This window comes from Cetorhinus maximus, chromosome 17, assembly GCF_964194155.1.
Source record: "Cetorhinus maximus chromosome 17, sCetMax3.hap1.1, whole genome shotgun sequence".
NCBI classification, from domain to species: domain Eukaryota; kingdom Metazoa; phylum Chordata; class Chondrichthyes; order Lamniformes; family Cetorhinidae; genus Cetorhinus; species Cetorhinus maximus.
Window position 1 is genome coordinate 15734951 of NC_135895.1, and position 27469 is coordinate 15762419.

Here is a 27469-nt window from a genome sequence, read left to right on the forward strand (position 1 = left end):
CTGTATTTCTTTCTCCATGGATGCTGCCATACCTGCTGAGTTTTTCCAGAATTTTCTGTTTTAGTAATGGCATTGAGTGTTTGACAACAAAGACCTCTGCAAGTCAACAAAAGCCTTAGTGTACAGAGCAGTTGTCGTCACCATGCTCCTGGACTAGGTATCAGCGACACCTTCGCAAGTGCTGAAGAAATTCCATCAATGTCTCCACAGCATCCTCCAGATTCAATGGGAGAACTGTCAAACAAACACTAGTGTTCTTCTTGAAGCGAGCTCCCCAAACATTCAGGCAAAATTCCTGCAAAATGAACTTCAGTGGGCTGGACACTGTCTGGACAGCTGAAAACTGTCTCCCTCACCAGGTCCTGTTTCCTCAACTCTCAAATGGCCAACATTCTGAGGGAGGACAAAGAAAACGCTTCAAATATACCCTGAAGCTCTCTTTGAAATGTAGCAGCATTGACATTAATGACTGGGAGGACCTGCTACCAGTCGTTCAGGATAACGATGATTTGTCCATCAAGCTGCATCACGTTTGAGTGCCAACATCAATGATGGGGCACAGCAGCAGCAGGAGAGAAAGAAAAGGAAGCAAATCCCGCCCTCTGGATCCCACTGCCTTGTGGGACATCCTGCCCCATGTGCCCAAAGATCTGTGGCCGAGAATCGGCCTGTTCAATCACATGAAGATCCATGGCAGAAACTCTCAACCCTGAGTAGACGTCATCCTCGAATGGAGGGACAGCCAATGATGACACTAAATGTAGCACAATCATAGCAAATAGCATTTTGTTTGTGAGTAAATAACTGAATACTTTAAGCAACAATTTGACTACTTTTGTGAAATCTGTAACAATCTTTGTCGCTGATTGCCATACTGTTGACAGGAACACAAGAAAACATTGAAGTGTCAACCAGGGAGGTTTTATTTAAATTGAAACAATTAAAATAGTGTTTAACCAGCAGAGTTTTCTGTATTTTTTAGGTATCCTGCCCTCTGGCATTGCTTTTTAAGTAAAAGCACAACTCTACAGATGTGCAATTATTTCAGAATGGAGCAGATGTTCTGACAGCCTCGTCTGGTGACGGTGAGCGGCGCTTGATCTTTCTGCATAGCGGTTAACCAAGTAAGTCAAGACATCTACATTTCTGTGTGAAACCAAATCCTGCAGCGGTGCTCCATGTGTTAAAGTTATGTTTCATCATTCCTTTATGTTAGCAGGAGCCATTGTGTGGGCCGTGTGGTGTGTTTGTGTCATGTTAGCATAGACACCAGTCTAATTTCCCTACTGTTATACCTTTCCCAAAGCCTGCATGTCATTTTGTATATCACATCTTGTATGATCTCATAGAATATTGGGCTGCCCTACAAGTTGCCCTTACAGTTAACTTGCTTTCACAGCCACTGTCACATCATGAAGTTCTTTTCAATGACAAGTTTTCTGTAACACACAGTAATAATAGAAGGTAGAAGTCATGCACTGGTCAGACTGCACTTGGAGGGCTGACCACACCTGGAGCACTTTGAACAGTACAAGGCACCACAGCTTAGGAAGTGCAGCAATGATCTACCAGAATGAAACTGAACTTCAAGGGTTAAATTGCAAGGGGAGATTATATAATCCGGCATTGTATTCCATGTAATTCAGAATCATGAGGTGATTTGATTGAACTTTACAAGATATTCAGGGGAATATATAGGGTAGATAAGAGGGAAGCTATTTCTGTTAGTTGGGACTATCTAGGACTAGTCAAAAAAATTAGAGCCAGGCCTTTCAGGGGTGAAATTAGGAAATCCTTCTACACACAAAGGGTGGGAGAAGACGTTTGGAACTAGATCAATTGTTAATTTAAAATCTGAGATTGATGGAATTTTTTTTTAACCAAAGGTTTTAAGAGATTTGGGGAGTTAGGTCAGAGGTCAGCCATGATCTCATTGAATGGTGGAACAGGCTTGAGGGGCTGAATGGCCAACCCCTGTTTACATTCCTGTGCAAATGTTTCTTTGGCCCAGTTGTTTACACATATTGTTATCTTCTGTCAATAAATTATAGTTATTGTATTAACACCTAAATATGTGATTCATATACTAATCGTCTACCTGGGTAGTTTGTTGCTCTGAATGCGTTTGAACAGTTTTCCTTTCAGCACCTCTTGTTTGTCAGTGCTATGTTTATGTAACCATTCGGTTTAGCTTTTAATTTTCGTCAATATTGTGAAGTGCAGCGATGTCATGACTAGGAATTCAGCAAAAGGTAATGATAGGAGAGTGAAAGGTTTGTATGGCACCCATTTGAGCCTTGACCTAATTATAGGTTTATCTCCTGCAAACTTGAATTGTGTTTTTGGAGAGAATTTTGAACTACAAGAAAACCACAACTCCTTTAAAGATCTGTGTAATAGTAGGTGCAGTCAGAGATGGATTGAGTTACATGATTGTATTGCCACTAAATTGAAGCATCTTTGGTTAAATGGGACTTTTTTTTACCTCTAATGTTAATGGACCAGTATGTTAAATAGCCCCAGTGACAAGTTAACAGGATCTGTTAATTCATTGATCATTTTTGCCACTCCTAATTTGAACTATTTCTCTTTCTTCCTACCAACCTTTTATTCTCGCCTCTTGAGTTGGAAGGTTGTGGATTCATGTCTCACTGTAAAACTCGAGCTCAAAAATCGTGGCTGACACTCCAGTGCCATACTGAGGGAGTGCTGTACTGTTGGAGGTGCTGTCTTTTGGATGACATGTTAAACTGAGGCCCAGTCTGTATTCTCAGGTGGACGTAACATTACTGGAGTTGTAACCCAGAGGCCCAGGCTAATGCCCCAGGGGCACGGGTTCAAATTCCACCATGGCAGCTGTGGAATTTGAATTTGGTTAATAAATCTAGAATTTAAAAAAATATTATTCATTCACAGGATGTGGGCTTCACTGGCCAGTCCATGTGGTGTAGGTACGCCCACAGTGCTGTTAGGGAGGGAGTGCCAGGATTTTGACCCAGCAACAGTGAAGGAACGGCGATAAATAGTCTCGGTAATGGTGACCATGACAACTGTCATCGATTGCTGTAAAAACCCATCTGGTTCACTAATGTAACTTTCGGGAAGGAAATCTGCCGTCCTTACCTGGTCTGGCCTACATGTGACTCCAGACCCACAGCAATGTGGTTGACTCTTGACGGCCCTGAAATGGCCTAGCAAGCCACTCAGTTCAAGAGTAATTGGGGATGGACAACAAATGCTGGCCTTGCCATTGATGACCGCATCCCATGAAAGAATAAAAAAGACCCTGTGACATATTTTGAAGAAGAACAGGGGAGTTATCTCCGTGTCCTGACCAATATTTATCCCTTAATCAGCATTATAAAAGCAGATTATCTGGTCATAATTGTGTTGTTGTTTGTGGGAATTTGTGCCCAAATTGGCTGCCATATTTCCAACGTCACAGCAATAGCGGCTACACTTCAAAAAGCACTTCAGTACCTGCTTTGGGATGTTTTGTGGCTGCCATAGAAGAAACAAAGACTTGCATTTCTAAGTCAATTAACAGTTTGCCACTTCACTTGGTCTCAACTGTTTTTTTTCTCTAATGAAATGTTTTTAATTGTATTCCCCCCAGCCTTCTCCAAGCACTTAGTCCCTGGGCAAGGAGCCTATTCTGCCAATACTGCTCCAGCCAGCCATGAGGATATGTTAGGGTAACTTGTCCCATGACTTTACCTCCCAGACTTCCACTATTCCTTCTGCTGAGATCAACCTGTCATTCTGCGGAACACTGGAACAGCAGAAGGCCATTCAACCCATCTAGTCTGTTCTGCCATTCAGCTAGATCATGGCTGACCTGTACCTTCCTTCCACCTACTCATCTTGCTTCTGCTACCCTTCATACCCTTACCCAACAAAAATCTTATTGACCTCTGTGTTGAAATTTTCAGTACACCCCATAGTCTCAACAACTGCTTGAGAGAGAGAGAGAGATCCAGATTTCCACTGCCCTTTTGTGTGAATAAGTACTTCCTGACATCGCCCGTGAAAAGCCTCCCTCTAATTTTAAGGTAATGCCCCCTTGATTTGAACTCTGTTCCAACAGAGGAAATGGTTTTTCTCTACTCTGTGGTAGAAAGTATTAAGAACACTGATGCATTACCATGCCAAAGCAGCACATTACCCAGTTTCAATGATAACTTCACTTTATTGATATGCTCGTGCTGCCTTTTTTTTATCCTGAAGCATTCCATTTGTACACTGGGTAGTTTTATAGCAGGAGTACTTCGTGGTGACTATATTCACCAGTGGTTTTTTTGAGAGACTTGCAAACAGGCTGGAATTAAACCTTCAGGTTTGACATTGCAGGTGTTTGAACAGTTTCAAAATCTCAGTCTTTGTCCTGACTTGAAAATTAGAATAATAGTCCCAGCCTAGCTTGCTGGTATTAATGCCTTGCTTATTGAAAGAGTTTTTGTCACTTTTTAAAAAAAAAACTATTCAGATGCATTCCATTAGGGACCCGTAATTTTATATTCTTCTGTTAGTCAAGTTTCCTAATGACCATTGCTTCACCAACTTTCAGTATAAGAAAGACCTTGCGTTTATCTAGTGCACTTATCACATCCTGGCATACCTCAAAATGCTTCACATCTAATGAGTTACTTTTGAAGCAGGCAAAGGCGGAAGCTAGTTTGTGTAAGGTCTTAGAAACAGCAAATTAATGAACGCCAGTTATTCTGTTGCAGAGGGAGGAAAGTTGTTCAGGACACAAGGAGAACTCCCCGTAATTTGAATAGTGCCCTGGGATCTTTTACATCCACCTAAACAGGTGGCGGATACTCTGGTTAAAGTCTCTTTCCACAACGTAGCACTTCTTCAATACTACACTGAAATGATTGGCTGAAGTCATGGGCTTAAGAATTAGAGCTTGAACCCTTAACCTTTGACTCAGAGGCGGGAGTGCCAGCAACTAAACTAAGTGATACAATTCCGAGACTTTGAACGTCAGTGCAAATGGTACAAACTTGTCACATTGCATACCATTCCAAAGAATGATAGGCTACTGAATGCAAGCCTAAAGGTCAGAAACTTAACAGGAGAGGGGAAATTGTAGTACTGAGTGGAAGCCATGTTTCACCACAGGGAAGAGGAAAGCATTGGAGTCAACCTCCAGGTCATATTTCTGGACACTCGAGCTCCATTAGCAGGGGTCTGAAAACCGGTTCCTGCACTTCTAGTTTATGGGTGATGGGACAAGATTAAATTGAGAGATTTTAAATTGACCACTCGATTTATTGGTTATTTAAATGAAGACTGTAATGCTCCTAACAGTTTTGCCATTCCTGATGTGATGTGTTCACTACAGGTTCCCCTTTGGATTTATCTTTGCTGTGCCTTATTGGCATCATTTGTTTAAGAATGCTGCTCCTTCTCTTCCCTGTAGCCCCCCACCCCCGGCAAAAAAAAAATTTACCCTTTCTAAATTGAGATTTAAGGAAAAAGGATGAGGCTTGAGTTGAACATAAAAATTGACATGGGCTGGTTGAGCCGAGTGGCTTGTTTCTGTTCTGTATATCCTGTGTAATCCTGTGTAACCAACTTATTTGGTGTCTTAGTTAAGCCAATAACAAGTTACTTCATTGGTGACAAAGTGATGTAATGAGCTGGCTGCATCCTGTCGACTGTACTGCTCACTGTTCCCTCCTTTCGGTTCCTCCAGAATTAATTGTTGGTTCAATGGAATCAAAAGCTCCTGAGACATTTGGGCTATTATACAAGTTAAGACCGTATAAGATTGGGCTGGCTAACAAGAGATTGATCTTGGTGCAAAAAGCCAGGAGAAGGTCGTGTTTATCCTTTGTGGGCGCGATTGGGGCATAAATAGAGATTTTTTAACTTGTTTATTTTATTGTATCTTAACTGCTTGATGCTAGAAGCTGTTTGGTGCTTTTCTAGTAGGCTGGTTTGGTCCAGCAGGTCATTCAATTAGTTGTAAATGTGCTGTGATTATAAACAATGAAGGAACTCCTAATGGAGGATGAAGGAACAGTGGAAATACTTAGATGAGTATGTTGCTCCAGTTTGTACAGAAGCATGTGGTAGGGGGACTGAAAGGGTACAAGAGGAGGGGGCTGGTAAGGTCATGATAACTGTATGATATGAATGCAGAAGGGTCTGCTGGGAGCAACAGCAGGCATAAATAAGAATGAAAAAGCAAAACACTGTGGATGCTGGAAATCTAAAATAAAAACAGAAAATGCTGGAAATACTCAACAGGTCAGGCAGCATCTGTGAAGAGAGAAAAAGAGTTGACCTTTCAGGTCTGTGACATTTGGTCAGAACTGGAAATGGTTAGAAGTTCAGATCATAACCTCTGCCCCAATTTTCTATTTTGTTTGATAGCAGCTGTTGGTAATGTTTCTGCACTCTCCACTTGTACCTCCTCCAGATCCACCATTTTTATTTTTTGTCTCTTTACTTGTCCCATTGCCATCTCCTTTTCACCTTGCACCGTCATTCCTTCCATCATTCAGTTTCTTTCGCCTTCCACCCTATCACAGGCCTTCCGTTTTGTTTTTTCCACCCCTCCCGCTTCTCCTGCCTCTGTACTTGCTTAAACCTGTTACATCTCTAATATCGTCCCGTTCTGATGAAAGATCATCGACCTGAAACGTTAACTCTATTTCTCTCTCCTCAGATGCTGCCTACCTACTGAGTATTTCTGACAATTTGTGACTTTATACCTCAAGGTGAGGTATCTAGTGGAGCTACTACCACAGGGTTACCTGCAGACTAAACACCAACTGCAGTGCTGTGTAAACGGAATTGAGCAATCCTGCAATCAATAGATCAGAGCAAGGGTCTGTCTCACAACCAGGCAACTAATGGGAAGCTCCAGGAACACTCCCATCCTCGACCACCAGTAGGAGGGAAGGTTTCAGTTAAAAGTGCCAAATGGATGATCCTACTCTGCCTCAAGTAGCGAGCTAATTCAGTTTATTCCATGTGACATTAAAAAACAGCTGACTGCACTGGACACAGCAATCAACATCTCAGCGCTAAGTGCCGAAGATCTATTCACTAGAGACAGCAGCTGTCCTAGCCAAGACATTACAGTACAATTATGACACAAGTATCTACACAGCAGTGTAGAAGATCACCCAGGTATATCCCATCAATGTGTGTAAAAAAAAAATATATATATATAAACAGTGGACAAATCTAAATCAACGCTGGGGCAGGGTTCTAGAGTTCACTGCCATACGCCATTTATGGGAGACAGGATGTCGCTGGACTAGTAATCTAGACATCCAGGCTGATGCTCTGAGGATGTAGGTTCAAATCCCATCACAACAACTTTTGGAATTTGAATTCAGTTAATAAATCTAGAATATAAAGATTGGCTCAGTAATGGTGACCATGGAACAATCATGGATTGTCATTTAAAAAAAAACCCATCTGGTTCACTAATGTCCTTTAGAGAAAGAAATCTGCCATCCTTCCCTGGTCTGGCCTACTTGTGACTCCAGACCCACAGCAATGTGGTTGACTCTTAACTGCTTTCTGAAATAGCCTAGCAAGCCACTCAGTTCAAGGGCAACTGGGGATGGGCAGCAAATGCTGGTCTTGCCAGTGATGCCCACATCCCATGAAAGAATGAAGGAAAAATAAAATTATGGGACCACTTTCGCTATACAGGCTGCAATGGATGAAGTAGAATACCTACCACCATCTTCTGGGTAACTGAGGGTGCCCATGGTTGCCACATTCCAAGAGCCAAAAAAAAAACAAATGCTAAATGGATCAAGTTCATTGGTTGTACTGTAGTTGGAAGATTGGGTTCAGTTTTGGTCCATACTGTTAGAAAGGATGTCAAGGACGAGGAGAAAAGGAATCATTAAAATGAGACCAGGAATGAAAGCCTTTATTTAAGACTGAGTAAGAGAAAATGAAACAGGGGTCTCTGGATTTTGTGGTGGTAATGATAGTGAAACTCCAATGAAATGGAGCAGCAACTTCAGGAGTCCACACTTTCATAACAACTTCTAGATTTCCACATTTTTCTATGAGTAATTCTGTGCTGTCTGACGTCCAGAGGTGGTGGCATGCCACTACTTTTCCCTCCCACCGCACGCACGCAAATGAAATCTTCCACTCTTGGGCAGTTAGTCTCATCATAAAAACCCCTTTTTTAAAAAAAAAAAATTACACCTTGTTGAATGAAGTGTAACAGGGTTTTTAACAACATACTAAGCTCGTAATTCCAGCTAAACACCCTCCTGACTGCCCTGAAAAGCTAATTTTATAATTGTCAAATTTCTTCATTATGATAAATTCCCCATTTAGAAGTTATTTTTAGAAGCTAAAATAACATGAACAAACTTTTATCTAAATCCAATCATAATCAATTATTTCGCTATCTTTAATTAAAAGTGAAGGATAAAATGCTTTAAACTTCCTCGCTTGCTGTCTGTCAGAATACTTCAATGTTTACCCTGCTTGCCGACATCACTGCTGCTGGCCACTGGGAGATCTCCTTGACTTGCTGCCTGATTTAAACTCATTGGGAAAGGGGGACCCTGTGCCACAGAGATTGCTTTGTGGGCAGCTTTCTCCGAGGTCAGCGGCGAGCGCCACCACTCTGCCACTGGCTACAAATTGTCTCTGACTTGCCTAAAACTGGTTGAATGGTATGATTTTTAGTAGCAGATAGCAATTTGGGTTACAGCCTTGTGTGCGAGAACCGGTGAATAGGATCTATTTTTGAGCTGCTAGTGTCAAATCCTAGTGTGGTGTTATTGTGAGCTTCTCGCCGGGCCCATATGTGATGTAAACTGATAGATATGCTTAGGCAGGCTCTCTCCCTGTTTGTTCCTTCCAAATAAATCTTTGCCGGAAAGCTTTCTTGTTTTCTTTAAGCTGTGCTTTTGTTCTCTCTGACAACTCCCCTGTACTTTTTAACCCCTCCAGCAAATTATTTATTTTTTTAAATGCTGGTGCATCTACCCTTGATGAGACCCCCTTCCACTGAGTGAAAAGCTCCACCAGATCACACGGAAATCACCACCAAACTAACTCTCTCCTTGAGCCCCGCAGATTCTAGTGCTGGGAAGCAGGTGCTCAGTGGAATGTGATGAAGCCGTGTCAACCTTCTTGTGTTGCAGTCTTGCTATTTCTTAATTATCCTATCAGTCCCATTTGTCCCAAACCTTTTTACTTGCTGTGTAACTCTACAGTCCTATCAATATTAGCTTTGTTGTCAAACTTTTGACCTGTTAATTCTCTTATACGTTTTTTAAAATCCTCTCCGCTTTTCTTACTGCCATTTGCTGCGGATGCTCATTCCTGCTTTGCTGAGTACTTGTATTGTTCAAAAGAAATTTCTAACTTAGCACTTTTTGCTTCTTTTGAAATTGTACTCCTGTCAGTTTACTAAAATGCTACTGTAAAAACTTGATATATCCTCTTGAATCAACATTTTAGGCGGGGGAGAGAATAGAGGGCTAATAGGTGACTTTCAATCTTGTTCTGATAATGTTCAAGCCTGTAACCAGGTGACAACACAGCTATCATCTTGAGTTGCCAGCCTCTCTTTTTAACAAGTGGCTGTAAATAGTTAATTTTCCATAAATTGGCTTGATTAGCATTTTGGAACTTTGTTGAAAGTTAAGTAGTGCACTATATATACTTAATGCATTGCCTAGCATTCAGTGCAACCTTCTTCAGAGAAAGAAGCTAGGTTTCCTCTAACAGGCTGAAGAGCTTTCTGACTGTGTTTATATTGGACTGCCTTGCTGAGATGGGTTGCTTGAAGCCATTGGGTGCGTGCAGTTTAAACTTGCTTTAGGTCCCAATTTGATTTGAATTTCTGATAGCTAACTGGACATAATCTTTTTATGGCAGTCTTGAAAAATTAGCATTCAAGGGAGTGTAACTTTACTGAAATAAATGGGAAAATGGTTTTTATTACCCAAAATGAACAGTATGTGTTTGGGGGAAGTAAAAACTTAAATGGTCTGGATTTTGCTGTGAGTGATAACGGAACAGCTTTTGCCATTCACTTCATGTGCAGTGACCAACAGACACTTAGCGGGTTTGTGAGCTGCGATGTCTACTCATGCACCATCCATCCCCTCTATTATTTCCTCGTTTTCCATTATTAATTCCCCAGCCTCATCCGCTAAGGTGCTAACTTTTACTTTAGCTACTTCCTTCCTTTATATATACTTGAAGTTCTTGCTGTCTGCTTTTCTATTTCTTGCTAGTTTGCTCTAATAATTGCTCGTAATGTATTTGGTTGGTACACCTATTGGCTGAAGTGACCCTGCATCGAATAATTAGTGTTCTGGTTACTTACCTGTTGTAGACTATAATGTCTAAGGTGCAGCTTCATCAGCACTTTGTTTTCTAAAATCTCAGAGGGTCATTCTGACTTATGGTGCAAATTGTAATTAATTATTCATGAACTGTCATGTGCAAGAGTTCTAAAGAATGCTAATTATGCATTTGAAACGTGCCTTCTATAAAGGTGTGATTAGCATCCTGAATTTGATGGAAAACCTTCCCTTGTTCAGTGAAGTTTCAAAATCCTTGAACAAAAATTACTTTTAAAACATGAGTGGAGTGGTTCAACATTAGACTTGTAGGTGTAGAATATATATGATCTATAGTAACGGTTCATTTCGAGCCTCGTGATCTGTAAGTATTGTTGATCTGGTGGTAGTCTGCAGCATTGTGCAGAAGAGAGGAATTGAAACTAAACAGCACAGCAGAAGAATATGATAGTTAAACTGAGTCAGTGAATCACGAAAATTCAAACCAGTGTGAGAAAAATGTTAAATCTGTGACCAAATAAATGTGGTGAAAATGGTGCATAAGAGTGCTTGAACACAATATTTGTTGGGAGAAAGTGGAAAGTGCTTTGCAACTCCTCTCACCATTTTTGGTTTTAAAAAAAAAAATGGTTCTCTAGTTTTCAAACACAAGGCAACATGTGACTAAGACACGCATGAATTAATGGAAGTGTTACAACAACAACTACCATTTATATAGATAAAAGCAAAAAACTGCGGATGCTGGAAATCCAAAACAAAAATACCTGGAAAAACTGAACAGGTCTGGCAGCATCTGCGGAGAGGAACATAGCTAACGTTTCGAGTCTGAATGAACCTTCAATGTTAGGGCAGATGGCCAACAACTTTGTCAGTGTTAGGTTTTAGTGTGTGTCTTCAAACAGGAAAAGAGAGGTTTAGGGTGGGAATTTTGGAGCTTGGAGCCTATGCAGCTGAAGGCATGGTGAAGTGGTGAAAATTGGGGATGCGCAAGAGGAACCACACTCCGACCTGAAGGCTGTAAAGCTGGAGTTGGTTACAGGAGTTGGGAGGAGCAATAGGGAGGGGTTTGGAAAGGATGATGAGGGTTTTATAATTGAGGCATTGCCTGGCTGGTAGCCAATGCAAGACAGTGAGCACATGGTTGGTGGATGAGCAGAATTTGGTGTGAGTTAGGATATGGGCAGCAATCTTTTCGATGAGCTCAAATTTATAGAGGAAACAAGGTGGGAAGCCAGCCAGGAGTGCATTGGAATAGTTGAGTCTAGAGGCAACAGAGGCATGAATGAGTATTTCAGCAGCAGATGAGATGAGGAAGGGGTGGACATGGGTGATGTTACTGAGGTGAAGGTTCGTATCATGGTAACGGAGAGCCTACAGGGTCGAAAGCTCAGCTCGGTCAAATAGGACGTTGAGATTGCACTAGTTAAACTTGAAAAAGATTTCTGTTGCCATGCTGTATTACTGCATTCTCTATCTTTGTAAATAGGTTCCTACAAGTTGTCCAAGGCAATGTGTTAACAATTGCTCCTATCTTTTTGGAGCTGATGTTAATTAACTTGCTTCATTCTTTGAATAAGCATGATCTTGTTTCTGCTTTTGATAAGGAATTGCTAAAATGCCTCTCAAAATGCAAAGTTAAATTACTCTTGCACATTAACTTAGTCAAGTGAAACATATTAAAAACATTTATCATTTTTGTATATCACCTGCAATACTGTTAATTTATTACAATTATTGGACCCATGGATAAAATGCTTTTATACAGATGAGTCTCTTAATGTATTAAGACTTGTTTTTAATTGATCAAATTGCAGGCTTGATCCAGGATTTTTCTTCTTGAATCTTGTTTACATGAAAGTCATCATCTTTATTACAGAACACTCTGCTACACTCTTTGACACCTTTAGCCAGCACCACCACTATTAACAACCCTTTGACCTTTTGTTTATGACATCTTTCGCAATCCCACCTTTGCCTCCGCCTATCTCTGGTCTTCTGTCCAGCTTCACCTATTCCACCCCCCTTAAACAGTATATAGTTCACCACATTTCTACTTCCCTTTAGCTCTGAAGAAGAGTCATACGGACTCGAAACGTTAACCCACTTTCTCTCCACGGATGCTGTCAGACCTGCTGAGTTTTTCCAGTATTTTTCGTTTTTGTCACGGATTTCCAGCATCTGCAGTATTTTATCTTTAATTCTGCTACTTTAATTGGATGAAAACAATAAAAATCTAAATTAAATGTACTGAGACATGTATTTATATAGTTTGTAATTGTGAATGTACCCTGTACATCTCCAGCCCTGAACAGCACAATCCTCAGAAAGCAATAACCTGATAGAAGATTAATCATGGTGCTTTGAGTAGAAATCAAAGGCCATGGCCTCGCTTTAGAATTTCTTATGTAGTTTATTTTGCATTAACAGCATAGTAAGAATCTTCATCATTTATTTTTGTTTTAAATTTTTAACAGGGTAGTTGTTGTCCATCTTAACTTAAAAATAACCCCTCCCCAGCAATACCATGAATCTCCTTCTTCAAGACTTCAAAATCTGCCCTGAACTAACATTATAAAGTCAATGAATTTCTTTATTGAACAGTTTACTAAAGCTGAGAAGTGTCGTGTTTCATTTGGGATTGGCACTGGGATGCTGCAGCTCATCTTTGACTTTGACTCCGCACTAGGGAAAGGTGATCTTTGCTAAAGTTCTTGCCTCTGAATGGTATCTGATGATTTCCACAAGAAGGGCACAGATTTACATGTTGGGTGGGAAATGGTATCAAGCCTGGCTGTGGTGGCTATTTTTGTTTATTGCTCAGGCTTGTGCTTATAAATACCTAGGGCTGATTTTTTTTTTCTCTCCCATATGGGAACGAGTACATCATTTGAGTGGAAATATTGTGCCACAGCCAGCATGCTGGTTTGCTCCCACCATCCCTCCCCTAGGCTATTTTCCTGGAGGTGGATGGGGGTCAGGAGGGCTACCTGCCCCCCAGGTGGCTGGAATTCATTTGAGGCAAGTTAGTTGATTATTTATTGAAGTCAACTGGAATTTCCCAATTAGCCTGAAGTTGGTCCTCCTGGTGCCAGACCTAGGGGCCAGTGCTTTGAGGCCCTCCCTGTCTGCTTGGCCTGAGCTGCAGTCTTAAGCTGCCTTTGGAGGGGTTATCCTACCACAATGGTAGCCTGGCTGCTGAAGCCGTTTTTATTTCAAAGTTCTTAAAATGTGCAGAGAGGGCATCTCAAAATGGAGGCATCCTCTCTCTGTCTCCTTTACCTGAACTGCAAGCTTCCTCACCTTCCAAGCTGGAGGACTGCCTATTGGCTCTCTAGAGCCCACTCGCTGACCTTAATTGGAGGGGCCAGCCCACCTTTGGCCGCTGATTGGCCACTCTTGAGGGGACTTGACAGGGTAGATGCTGTGGGAGAGACTAGAACTAGGGGATAGAGTTTAAAAATAAGGGGGTCTCCCATTTAAGATGGAAATGAGAATTTTATTTCTGTTTGAGGGTTGTGCCTTTGAAACTCTCTTGTGCCGAAAGTGGTGGAGGTAGGGCCATTGAACATTAAGGCAGAGGTAGATGATGGAATTTGAATTCAATAAAAATCTGGAATTAGAAATCTAGTGATGACCATGAAACCATTGCCGATTGTTGTAAAAACCCATCTGGTTCACTAATGTCCTTTAGGGATATGGTCTGGCCTACATGTGACTCCAGACCCACAGCAATGTGGTTGTGGTTGACTTTTAAATGCCCTCTGAACAAGGGCAATTATGGATGGGCAATAAATGCTGGCCTACCCAGTGATGCCCACGTCCCATGAATGAATAAAAAAACATACAAACTCACACGGAGGAAAAATTTTATTTTTGTCAAACTTGCTTTTGATACGCATGTTGCTTGTGAGTCTTTATCTTAGACAAATACCTTTTAGGCCTATATCTTAGACAAATACCTTTTTATCTAATGAGTCTTTTTTTGTGGAAGGTGGCGAGTTAGATCCAAAATTGGCTCAGCGACAGGAAACAAAGGGTAATGGCTGATGGATGTTTTTGTGAATAGAAAGGGGTTTCCAGTGACATTCCACAGGGCTCAGTGTTGGGACCCTTGCTGTTTGTTGTATATGTTAATGATTTGGACTTAAATGTGGCAGGCATGATTGAGAAATTTACAGACGATACAAAAATTGGCAGTGTTGATAGTGAAGAGGATAGCTGTTGTCTCCAGAACATATAAATGGTTTGATTGAGTGAGCGGAAAAGTGGCAAATGAAATTCAATCCAGGAAGGTGTGAGGTAATGCATTTGAGGAGGGCAAACAAAGCAAGGGAATACTCAATAAATGAGAGGATATTGAGAGGAGCGGTGGAGGCGAGAGAGTCTTGGAGTGCATGTCCACAGGTGCCTGAAGGTGGCAGGATAAGATGGTAAAGAAGGCATATGGAATGCTTTCCTTGGACGAGATATTAAATACAAAAGCAAGAATGGAATGCTGGAAGTGTATAAAATGTTGGTTAGGCCACAGCTAGAATTTTGTATACAATTCTCGTCACATTGCAGGAAGGACATAATTGCTCTGGAGAGAGTACAGAGATTTACAAGAATGCTGCCAGGGCTCAAATTGCAGCTATGAGGAAAGATTGGATAGGCTGGGGTTGTTTTCCTTAGAAAAGAGGAGGCTGGGGGGGGTTAACCTAATTGAGGTGTACAAGATTGAGGGGCCTAGATGGGGTAGACAGGAAAGACCTGTTTCTCCTAGCTGAGGGGTCAGTTACCAGGGGCATAAGAACTAGGAGCAGGAGTAGGCAATTCAGCCCCTCGAGCCTGCCCTGCCATTCATTACGATCATGGCTGATCTCATTTTGGCCTCAACTCCAAGTTCCTGCCCTCTCCCCATAGCCTTTCAACCCGTTACTAATTAAAAATCTGTCTATCTCCCCCTTTAAATTTATTCAGCATCCCGGCATCCACTGCACTTTAGGTAGTGAATTCTACAGATTCACGACCCTTTGAGAAAAGTAATTCCTCATCTCTGATTTAAATCTACCACCCCTTAGCCTAAAACTATGGCCTCTCATTCTAGAATGCCCCACAAGGGGAAACATCCACTCCACATCTACTTTGTCTATCCCCTTTAGCATCTTATATACCTCAATTAGATCTCCTCTCATCCTTCTAAACTCTAGCGAGTATAGGCCCAAACTGCTTAATCTTTTCTCATAAGACAAGCCCCGCATCTCTGGAATCAATCTAGTGAACCTCCTCTGAACCACCTTAGTGCAACTACATCCTTCCTCAAGTAAGGGGACCAAAACTGTGCACAATACTCCAGGTGCGGTCTCACCAATGCCTTGTACAGTTGCAACAACACTTCCCTATATTTATGCTCTATTCCTTTCACAATAAATGTCAAAATTCCATTTGCCTTCCTTATTACCTGCTGTACCTGCATACTAGCTTTCAGCGATTCATGCACGAGGACACCCAAATCCCTCTGCACTGAAGCATTCTGAAGTTTCTCTCCATTTAAATAATAAGTCGCCTTTTTATTCTTCCGACCAAAATGGATAACCTCACACTTCAAGGTGATTGGTAGAAGGATTTAGAGGGGACGTAAGGAAAAACTTTTTTTACCCAGAGGGTGGTGGGCATTTGGAATTCACAGCCTGATTTGGTGGTTGAGGCTAAATTGCTCAACTCATTTAAAAGGTTCCTAGATCTGCACCTGAAGTTCTGTAACCTGCAATGTCATGAATCAGGTGCTGGAAAGTGGGATTAAAATGAGTGGCTAGCTTTTTCTCTCTTTTTTGGGCTGGCACAGATATGATGGACTGAATGGTCTCTTTCTGTTGCATAACTTTTTTCTATGGTTTCAAACCATGAATATAAGTAGAAGCAAAAATATGTAATCTTGTGTGAATTTTGATTTGCATATGAGCTGTTAATGCTAAGAAATGGATCACTTTTTGTAGTTAAGGCATCTAGTGTCCACATCAGACACTACCATCAGATATAACAATGCTTGATGCAAAGTAAATCTCCTATTGATCTGTCCCAATTGCAAAACAACACCATTTCCAAGAGAGATTGGATTAATGCCCCATTGTGGGGCCTTTTTATAACCAGCAATGTGAGAGGACTTCCATCTCATCAGTTTAGGCTGGCTCTCAATGTTGTTTAGAGGTGGAAGGTCAGTATGTAAACTACTGCACCTTGTAATCTATCGTTCTCCCACCATTCCTCCAAGCTAGATTCTGAGCATCAGAAAGCGAAAATGTGGTAAATGAATCTGGCTTTGGTTAAGGTGCTACAGCATATAATGGTGTAGTGTTCATATTCTTTAAAAGCACAACACAAAAAAATCTTTCTGTCAGTGTGCCTATAGAGACCATTTAGGTCTTGTTCTTTGACATAGTGGTTCCTGGGAGAATGTTTTGTGCAGCATGCGATTTTTTATTTTTTATTTTTCCCTGTTGTGTGGGATGAAGGGAACATAGCTGTTCTGGTTTAAGCCTCGAGCATGTTCTGTTATGTCTGTCTGAAAGTAGTTGTCCCCGGAATTATGTCTCACGCGGGTTATCTCCAGCGAAGGGTCGAACATTGCATCTCTCTACGACATAAACCATCTTTTGAAATAACCCTCTGCTTTCCACAAGCTCATGTGTATGGATACGGTAATGACTTCAGCATTTTAGGTTTTTAGTATTCCACAGGATAATTGATAATCTGCCTACAATCATTTGTGTTGTCTTTGTTTACACAACTTGTCTAAGTAAACGATAAACTGGTTGGATGAGTTTAGATAACCTTTGGTGAGAGTGAATTCCAATATAATCAGGATAGGTAGTCAAGACTTTGACCCGTTCTATACTGGGGCCTGGACTATAAATGGAGTGAAAATACAGCCCTTGCATCCATCTTGGGAGTATTTCACCATGCCACATTCTGTTCTTTTGTGTCTTCTCTTGTTTATCTTTCAATTTCTGTCACACTATGATTTACCTTTTATTAAAACTCTCCTATGTATTCCCTGACTCAATTCCCTTGTAAACATGTTTGATTTAAGGCAGGCTGCTATATAGAACTGAATAGCCAAATTCGGTAAATCTCAATGTATACCCATATCAGGTTCTGCGGACAGTGCTCCCAGTCACCACATCATGGAAATAGAACGTCACATCGCACTAGGCAGATTCAAAACAAAAGGGTGTGTCTTCTGGTCCCACTAGCAGCGGAAAGCTTGGTGAGCGGGGGGAACTTAATTTACTGTAAGGCCAAATATCAGTTTCTCGACAGTGGGAACTTAAGTTCTCAGTACTTTAAAGGTGGGTCGAAAATCCCAATGAACAATGTTGGGAAGTCCTTTTGCCTGCATTAGCATGTCGTGCATGCTCATTAAAAGGCCACCTCGCCGGAATTAAGCAACCCCTCCAAATTAAGTTCCCCTGCCAGTGAGGAATTAGAATGTTCACTTGTGTGCAGTTGTAAAAGTGGGGTGCACCTGGTGAGATTAACTTCTTCCATGATTTACGCTCCCGTTGCCGCTGCATTGTCCTCTTTGGGGAGCGTCTATAAATGCCAGCCAATGCTTGAGACCAGGTGGTGACGGCGCAAGTTGTGTGGAGGATGACCAAGGAAAGGAAGGAAGGGTTAGCGGGGAAGCTTGGAGCAGTGACCGGGCAATGGTTGAAGGGATAGTGCAGGCTGTCCAGGTGCCCTTTTTAAATAAGGCACCTGGACCTTCGACCCCATGAGGTAACGGTGGGGACCGCGACTTCCTGTCTGCCCTGCCAGGAGATTCGGCGAGCTCCTCGCGGATCCAGCTGAGTAGTGCAAGATTGCGTGTGGTCAGCCGTCCCGGCCCACGGCGCGAATCAACCCCACTTCCGCGCCTGCCACCGAGCTTAGACTCCAGAATGGAAGGTTCCGGTTAAAACCTTTGTTCCTTCCAAGCAGCGAGTTTTTTTTAAATAAAAAAAAAAGGCCAGTTAATAAGGAGGGAGACTGCAGGTCTGATTTTCGGCTCTAGAAAACCCAATCTACCCAGTTTTGCGCACTCCCATGATTTTTGTCTTTTAACATGGTTGTTGGGTTCACAGTTCATTTTGTGAGCCGTGATAGGGTGGTTGAGGAGAGGGGATGTGGAGGTGGGCTGTTTAGTAGGTCTACTTTAGTTCTCCAACACAGCAGCCCAGCTCCCAATATTGTCTAAACGTTTTGCACCCCCAAACCACCCCATGCCCCTTCAGATCGTCCATGCAACCTCCATGCCCTGCCTGTCGCCTCCATAGGCACTCCCCCAGTACCACTCTGTACACTCCATGTTCCCCATTTACCCTCCATAGTCATTTGGCCGCTTGTCCTAATATCTCCTCATCTGGCTCACTGTGACATTTTTTGCTTGGTAATGCTCTTGTGAAGCATTTTGGGGACATTTGACTATGTTGCAGGTGCTATATAAATGCAAATATTTGATAGCTGAGGCTCTTTCTAAATTTGTGTTGATTCTGCTAGATAACTGAGTTAGGTTGAGGTTTCTGGCTTTGCTTTTTACTTGCCGGATGATGAAAGCTTAATAGACACGTGGTTTAAGAGGAAATTTCTGCACAATGATTGCATGTATCAGAACAGAACCTGATATTTTACCACCCTGAGTGGCCACCATACTTTTATAGTATATACTACACCATACACCAAATTTAAAAAAAAAAAGGAACTGAAATTTTCCTCTTCAAATGTGCCAATAGTTTGGAAGTAATAATTGTCTGTGAGATTCAGTGAATTTCATTGATGCCACTCATGGTCAACAATGTGGTAAGACTTTCTAATTGTTGAAGATGGGTTTCTCAAGCAAATTCACTTGCAGTGCAAAAATTAATCTGCAAATGGAAGAGAAAGTCTGAGATACGAACTGGTGAATTAATGGCTCTTTCTTTGCAGTAGCTTGGACTTTGGCAAACTGGCTTCTTGTTAAGGGACAAAGTCTAATAAACATGCTTAATTCATGTGCTGCAGTAATTATGATAGCTGAGCCATTGATTGTTCCAGTGATGGCTACACTTTTTTAAAAATTCATGGAATAGGAGTGTTGCCAGCAAGACCCACGCTTGGTGCCCAACCCAAATTGCCCTGAGAAAGTGGTGGGGCACTGCTGCAAGTAACTGAAAAATTTGAACAACAGGCTAAGCAAGTCGTTTCACGCTGCTGCTATGCAGTGACTATACGAGTAGTATTTTCCACTAACAGGATGCTCCCATCAATCCAAAAGAATGTTCCACCTACCAGACAATTGAACAACATTGTGTAATGGGTTTCAACGCTGGTGTGATTCTAGGCATGTAGGTTGTACGATTTGTTGGTGGAATCAAGCAGCATGTTCTTTCGGATGTTCCGAATTTTCATACTGACTGTATTCAATAACCCACACTTGCAAAACCCAAAACAAATCGTCTGCTGTTAGATGAGATACCATGATTGGGCAGCAATTGCTGAACGATCCTGAGTGTGCGAAAAGCTTCACTAACAACCAAGTTAAGATAAAAGTCGAGCTCGTAACTGGTTCACTTTCGCTTGCTAGCAGCGACATACATTCTTACACAGGGACCTGTTCTCTGAAAACAGAAGGAATGTGTTTAAGTCTTACGCCTTTTTTTTGAATTACCCGTGAGCTGTGTCCATTTATGTAGGTGAACGGGTAGCACGTTCATTTGTCCACAAAATGATATATTTCCCCTGTGGAGTCCTATGGCAAATTTAAAATCTCAACTGAACTGGCTGAGATAGGTGGGATGTGTACAAATTATTCTCTCAAATTCTGGAATTGAATGGTAGGGATTGGGGTGCAGGATTGATACTCACCTGAAATTTGAACTTTGCTATCAAGTTGCCTGTTTATTTAACACCTGGCCTCTCCATTGCGATAGTGCTCAGCATGGGCACTTGAGGTAGAGAAAGAATTGTCTGTTTGAGTATTACACTCAAACAGATTTATCATGCAACGGGAAGTGCTTTTTAATATTTTAGACTTAAGTCCTCACTTGGATGTATGAATATTGTGATTTGAGCACTGTTTGTAATTTGAACTGTGTTTTTCTTGATAATGTTTTTCCTACTATTGGGCGGCATAAAGACCAATTAATGTACACACTTCCTGTAGAACTGAGTATGCTGTTCTGATACAAAACAGAATTTACTTGATAATGTCTTTCCTACTATTGGGTGCCATAAAGACCACACACACACACACACACACACACACACACACACACACACACACTTCCTGTAGAGCTGAATATGCTGTTCTCATACAAAACAGAATTTAATGTGACTGATAATGTGCAGCATGGTACCTATAATCTAATTTCTAGGAAGCTAAGTTAAGCTTACTGGAATTGTGACAGATGCAATCTGCATGTCATTGGCAAGTTTCAGTACTTGTTTTTGATGCATTTTGTACTGTCAAGATCCAAGGTTCCCACGAAGCACTCTAGTCCTAAAGCCCAACATGGGATCCACTGTTGGAACTCCATATCCCTTTACCCGTGCCCACGTTTATCCCTGTACCCCATCAGCTACAGTCCTTTAGAAAGCTTCAGCCTATCCTTGCACAGATTCATTGGGGGACAAAATTTTTTTTTAACAGATCAGCGCAGCTTTAAGTAATATTGATGTCAGTGAATTCTTCAAAGCATCTGGCCGTAGAAAAATAAAGGCCTCACTGTTTTCTTTTGTGCACCATGGAAATGTAACATGTTTCAAACAGCAGAATAATTCTCGTGACTTGCCAAATGCCTTCAGTAGCCACGTGCACACTTTTTAAACTAGGTTATTGGATACTCTACAGGGATTCTCTATTGTGTGTGGGCTGCTATACAGCTATGGGAGGCTGCAGACAGTGGGCGGTATTTTCCATTCTGGAGACCTAAGGGCGGAAAGGTCAGCGTTATTCCCGCTGGGCGGTGGGATGGCCGAACACGTGTGATCTTCCACTAGTCAGCTCATTAATTATGTATCAGCAAGGAGTTCAGTGAATTGTATGGCGAGGTGGACAGGAAGTCATCGGCCCTGTCATTACCTCATGGGGTCCAAGGGTCCTTGCGCCATATTTTAAAGGTCATCCGGACAGCCATTTACTCGGTGCAGGCCAGGAGCTCCGCAATACTCCTCCAGAGTCCTTGTGGTTGCAGCTCATCCTGGAGAAGCTCCTATGTGTGAGCAATCCCATCCTGGGACATACGAGGGCACCTCCAGCATTGCCTTATGCTATCGCTAGATAAAAGCACCACCGGAGATACACCCATGGTCAGGCTAGTGCTTCCTGTTGCAGTGGTCCATGATTGCCAGCTTCTTTACGTTCTAGAGGCCCTGCTGTGTCTTGCTCCTCAGGCCCTTGCTCCTCCTGATCCTGTGCTAAGGAAAGTGATGGACCCTCCTTCTCCTCATCTGGATAAGAGCCATCACCAAGATAGTGTTGCCTGAGAGTGATACATTTAGTGAGCATGTCCTTTACAGGTTTCCCTTCATATCAAAGCCAGCAGGCCAGTGCTAAGCCCTTCACCTGGCCTCCACCTAGACAAGGGATCCCCATCCCCACTCCTTCCTGGTAAAGGACATCATGGAGGACCAGAGATGGGTGTTCCTCTGGTTCATACGTGACTGCGCTTGAAGACATTGCTCTGTGACCAGGGTGATGAGCGCCATGTGCAAGAAGCCTCCCTCTGACAATATTCAACTTGTCTCCACCACCCTTGAGACTCTATGGAGAGACCATTGCCTTGGCAGCATGGAAAGGCTAACCACATGATCCCTTGTCAGCCATGACCATTTACCTGGGAGGATGGAAGTTTGGAGTCACTGCCGTCCATCAGCCGTGCCTCCACCTCCCTCCTTCCCTTCCTCCCCGCCTCTGATGGCAACAGATGGTAAATTGTACAGAATGAAAGGCAGCTCCACACCTCTCTGGGATCTCTGTTATAAGACCCATGAGTCAGGAACAAACCTGCTGCCATGTGGGCTTTACCATAGAGAGGATAACACAACTGAGCATAGTTCACATCCAGTCGCCCCCTTTAATTATTAGGATGTCCTTATAGTCGGCCACTTGTGCTGACCTTGAACTCCACCCACCTGAAGAAGACCATCCTCCCACTTCAGGGGATCTCATTTATTGACGAACTACATGGTGAAGGTCAGATTTGAGAGATGGTGCACTCACCTTCCACACTTGGCCTGTCACCTTCTACCCTCCTTCCCCCTTCCTCTTCACCACCCCCCCACAACCATCATCCTTGACCCACCCAATATCACCATTCCTCTCCTCTCTGACACCCCTGAAACTCCCCCTGTTATCCTGAACCTTATCAAGATCCACCTCCAGATGCCTTCCTTCCCCTTGAGCCGACAACACGTTACCGTACCCGTGCCCACCCTAACCCTGCCCCCTCCTGTTATCCGAACCACCTGTGTAGCCCCTCTCTGCCAAGCCACCCCCTCCCTGCAATAAAGCCTTCACCTATCAGACTCTCACCCTGGACCTGCCACCCTACCACATGCCACTCCTCCTTTCTGACTGACTGTTCCCTCCTATCACCAGTTCCCCGAGTTCACGTCTCAGGACCCCCACCAGCCCTGCCCTCCCCTTCCTTGGTAAGCCTGCCTCCCATGTCCAGCCTTGGCGCAGCTTTTGCTAATGGCACTTGATAAGGCGAAAGCAACATCTACTGACTGCAAAGTCATGGATGCCAGGCGCGATGCCAAAAACTGAACGTTCTAAAGTCTCGCTGGCAGGGTGCTTAATTCTGGTGAGGTGGCCTTTCAGTGAGCATTTGTGAGATGCTAATGAATGCAACTGAGGTTCCCGACATTGCTCAGCTGGGAACTCGATCCATTTTTAAACCCCCTTGAAAGTCAAGAGAACAGAATTCTGAACTATTTTTCTATTGGCGGGAAGCTGGTTTTTCCATACACGCCAAATTTAGTGCCCCCGCCCACAATGATTCCCACTGCTGGTGGGAGCGGAAAATTCCACCCAGGCAAATTAGGATCTGCGCAACCTGCTCCCAGATTTCCGCCATTTTTGCTCCTGATGATCTGTGTGGCAGCGGATGCAGCCTCTGAGGTAACATGCCATTCAATGTCTCCTTACCCGCTATGGGGAAGGGCCTAGTCTCTGCCCAGCATCATTAGACAGGTTGAGTTAAAGCTGGGAAGCTACAAGAATCATAGATGTGAATCTGTGTCCAGCCGCTCATCAGTGGGTGGAATTGTCGGCTCTTCTTTGTGGTGGGCATCATGGCGGGTGTGAATTCGGCAGAAACTGGTTTCACGCCGGCGTGAAATCACAGCGGAATCATCCGATGGTGTCTGCCATAGCGGATCGCAAGGCCCCCTAATGGGATGCAAAGGAAGGCCCGACTGGAATCGACCCCCCCCACCCCACCACGCCCGATTTACCGTTACACCGACGGGAAAACCCGTCCGCCCAGAACCCGCCTGGACAAATGTGAAGTGCAGAAGCCGGGGCTTACCTTTTTAGGGTCTTTCTCAGATCGCGGGCGTCCGAAGAGGTGGTGATGCTGGAGCTGTGCAGCTCCCGATTGAATGGCGGAGCAGACTCAATGGGTCGAATGGCCTAATTTCTGCTCCTATGTCTTATGGTCTCCCGGACCCTGGAGGAACACACATGCTGGGTGGATTCTCATGGACGTGGCTCCACCACAAAGCAGTTTACGGAAGGTGGGAGGTCTCCACGCAGCAGCTTCAACTTCACTGAGGCTTCGGAACATCACGGACTTCACCGTGGGCTCATGGCACCTTTCGTGGTCTCCTTTGAAGCTTCAGACCCGCTACAGAACTTCACGGACTTTGCCATGGGCTGGTACGGATGATTGGCGAAGGTGGGTGGTGAGGTGGAGAGGAAGGTCTAGGTGTGAGTGCGAGAGGAAAGTGTACCTGAGTAGGGGCTGAGGTTGAAAGTAGTGTGGGGTGGGGGGCGAAGGTGTTGGGTGGATGGGGTTGGGAGGGGGAAGGAGGGAGTACAGGGAGGAGGAGGGTGCAACAAGGGAGGAAGGTTTAAGATGGGGAATCTAGAGTGGGGAAGGTGTCCGGGGGGATGGGTGGAAGAAGGGAATACGGGGAGGGGTAGAATGTCCAGGTGAACTTAACAAGGGAGGGGTCTGTGGAGTCAATAACTGCCTTCTGGGGAGCGAACTCAGGGTGGGCGTAGTAGGATGGAATGGTGAGTGTGAGAGGGGGCAGAGAGTTGTGAGGGTGTGTTGGTGCCGGTAGAAGGAGTGGTGAGGGCGGTTGGTGGGGTCACGGAGGCAACCATGGACCCTGGGGGTGGGAAGGGGGAGGTCGGGGAGGTCAATGTGGATGGGGGAGGGATTTTAAGGAAGTCACGGGACGCGCATATTCACCTGGATATTCGTGAAGGAGAAGGGGTCAGGCTGTAGGGTAATGTTGGGGAGGTTGAAGGTGATGCCAGTGGGGTGGACTGTGATGGGGGAAAGGACATGGGTGATTGGGGGAGGGGAAAGGACAGGTGAGCTTATCAGAAACTTTACTACAACCATTTTGCAGATATCGAAAGTGAGCGGAGCTTTGTGTTGGACTGGCACAGGTGCTGTATGGGAGTGCAGTCAGTGGGTGGGCGGAGATGCAGGTCAGCTCAGACGGACAACTGAAAGAATCCCAGCAGGCAGCATTGAAAATGCTCAGGACAGTGAGATGAGTGTGATGGACGATGGCTCCATGTGCGTGGGAGAGTGCTCGCAAGAGGCTCTGAAAGGTCCTGCCACACGTACAATTCTCCCTTCAGATTTCCTCCTGGCCTAGCTGTGTGCAGCTGAACTGCTAATGCGGGGAGGATGCAGGTGGAGGATTCGTGAAGCCTGTCAATGAAGCTGAAAAATATTACACATTATTCAGTGAAAGCGAATACATTTTCAGATTATAAAGCAACAAAATCTGTTCACCCATGCAACCACTGAATTTCTTAACTTTTCTAGGCCTACCGCTTCTTCTAGGTGCTGCCCTGACGTCATCAGCAGGGGTGGAGACAGCCCATGCAATGATTGGTCCTGTTGCCTCTATTACTTTAGCATGCGTCCTCTGGAGAGCTGAGGCCTTGATGGTCTCAGTTTGTTTCGGCTGTCCTCTTGTGGGCCAGCTGCTCCCTCTTTCGTGACACAGGACGAGGTTGAGGGGCTCACAGGCAAAGGGGACTCTGAGGGAGTGGACAGCCTCTGAGATTCCTGAGTGAATGACCCAGGGGTGTCCACCCACTGCTGCTCCTCCCTACGGGTGCCCGAGGGCCCCAGCCTGACTCCTTGAGGAGAAGGTGCACCTGGAGAGACATCGAGGTGCCCCATTTTCACCCTTGCGTTGCCACTGTAGGAACTCACCCTTGGCTACCGTGATGGAGTGCAGGTCTGCATTCTGCTGGACCAGGGTCTCCATGGCGTCCACCATGCTACCCATGGAGGCCTCCATGTGTGTACATGTGGGCACCATTTCATCAGAGAGGAGGCAGACACACTCCTCCAACATGCATCCCATTCTCTGAGGGATTCCAACTGTTCTGTGTGATGTTCCTTCTGCTGACTCTTCACGATGAGCTGGGAGGCCAAATCCAGAGGCTCTTCATCTGACTCAGGCCTGAATGATGCCTCTTCCCCAGCAGTTCTCTGAGTGCCAGGGAGCTCGGCTGAACCTGCCTCCTCCAGCTGCGGAAACACATCTGTGTGGTGACCATCAGATTGTTAACCCAAGCCTGTTCTAGATGTCGGTCCCACCAAGGTGTGTTATTCTGTGCTAGTGGAGATTGTGGGTAAGCGCTGTGACTAGTCTTTCAGGCTACTTATTTCCAGCTCTTCAATGGAGGAGGTGTCCTCTTGGCTGGAAGTGAGGACCTGGATGGGACTGAGGAACTGGCTGGCTGAGGGTGTCAGTTGCTTGGCAGAGCTCCCTGTGAACAAATGTAGAGATAATTAGTGCATGTCAACAGAGTCAAAAACAGGAGAGGGAGCACTCATTGAGTTGAGAGGGATGATGTGGTGCAGGATCCTCATGCTCGCCACCGACCTCACCATCACTGCAGGCACGGTCGATGTCATCCCCAGTCAGTGTGAAGGCAAGCTCCTCAACGTGAGTGAGGGGCCTAATGTCGGCTACTCCATCACGCGGTCTGGGACCCCTCTCTCCTGTTGTGAACCAGCTCCTCCTGCATAAACACAGATGAATGTGAGCAGGACATATGCTACGGCAGGTGATAAGGATGCGTGGAATGTTTGTGTGGTGAGCGGAGCCATGGATGGGATGAGGACCTGAGCTCCAGAAGATGAGAGTCTGCTGGAGAGGTGAGGGTGTGTGTGAGAGTTAGTGGTGTTGTCCTTTTGAGGTGTGAAATCCCCGTGGATGTGTGATGGGTTTGGAAGTGTGTTGAGAATGATGAGGTGGTTGACTTACCCTGGCGGAACAGATGAGATCATTCATCCTCTTCCTGCTCTAGATGGCTGACCCCACCTCTGTGCTCCGTTGGCACTGACCGCTGCTGCCAACACCTCCCAGGCTGGATTGGTGACTCTGGTGGACCTCCGGTGGCCAGAACGGGCTAGAGGCCTTCCACTGCATCCAGCAGACACCCCAGAGAGGCGACACTAAATTTGAGGGCTGCCGTCACCTTTGCTTTTGGGGCCATCAGTCACCTGGAGCAGTTCAGGTCTGTGCGCTTTAAATATGGTACCCGGAGCGAGGAGGTGTTGAGGTCACAGCATGGCGGGCAAAACCGAGCCTGCCCACCAGCAACCTGACGTTTCCTCCTCGTTTCCTGTGCATGCACTATTAATGAGGCAGGACATGCCAGGAAGTGGACAATACAGCGTGAAAATCTGTCATTGCGGCTGGTGGGTTAAACGTGGCTTTTCACAACTGCTGCCACACTTAGTGCAATTCTGGGACGATTCTGCCCAGTATCTCCCACACTATCAGCCTGCACTGTAATGAAGACATTTCTTTCCTAAATATACAATGGGAAATCCCCTTGCCACCTTGGAATGTTAGTGCACACTTTATGGTAGGTTATCTTCATACTTTCTTTAAAGGAACGCATGGTCACTTTAATCGAATGGTCTTCCTCTCTAATGCTT

The 27469-nt window shown here is 44.3% G+C and overlaps 1 protein-coding gene across 1 annotated transcript in view; it reads left to right on the plus strand.

The window, feature by feature from the left end:
• Nucleotides 1-27469, plus strand: part of LOC144692201 (volume-regulated anion channel subunit LRRC8D-like) — an 87824-nt gene that overhangs the window by 14480 nt on the left and 45875 nt on the right. The window contains exon 2 of the mRNA XM_078560764.1: nt 983-1124. The gene's annotated coding sequence lies outside the window, so the exon portion shown is untranslated. The remainder of the gene's footprint in view (nt 1-982; nt 1125-27469) is intronic.